Here is a 668-nt window from a genome sequence, read left to right as displayed (position 1 = left end):
AGTACCTGCTCCACATCATTAAAACCTCCACGTTAGGGTCTTGGTGAAGCCTTTAGCTGAGTATCTTTGGTGAGTCTTCCTTTGTCCTGGTTTCAATGATCCTCTGTGGCTATTTGGACTTTGTGGTTGATGGGTCTCTCTCTCTCTCTCTCTCTCTCTCTCTCTCTCTCTCTCTCTCTCTCTTTCTTTCTCTTTCTGTGTCAGCTCACCTTGGACTCTGCTTGTGAGGCCAATTTGAACTGTGAGAACTTTTTTCTAACTGCAAAGGCTCCAACTTTGAAATAGAGTTCTCCTGTAATATCTTACTCATATGTAGATCTACAAGAGTCAAGCTCATAGGAACAGATCATAGAATGATGGTTGCCAGGACTGGGAGGTGGGAGAAATGGGGGAGATGTTGGTCAAAGGGTACAAACTTCTAGTTATCAGATGAGTAAGTCTTAGGATTCTAATGTACAGCATGGTGACTATAGGAACAGACTGTGTTATGTACTTCAATATGGCGAGGAGAGTAGATCCCAAATGTTCTCACCACAAAAGGTAATTATGTGAGGGATGGATGTGTTAATTAACCATATTGTGATAACAATTTCACAATATATACATGTATCAAGTCAACACATGTACACCTTAAACTTACACAATATGTCAATTATATCATAATAAAG

This window comes from Myotis lucifugus, unplaced genomic scaffold, assembly GCF_000147115.1.
Source record: "Myotis lucifugus unplaced genomic scaffold, Myoluc2.0 scaffold_165, whole genome shotgun sequence".
Taxonomy (NCBI): domain Eukaryota; kingdom Metazoa; phylum Chordata; class Mammalia; order Chiroptera; family Vespertilionidae; genus Myotis; species Myotis lucifugus.
This window is presented reverse-complemented; position numbering follows the sequence as displayed.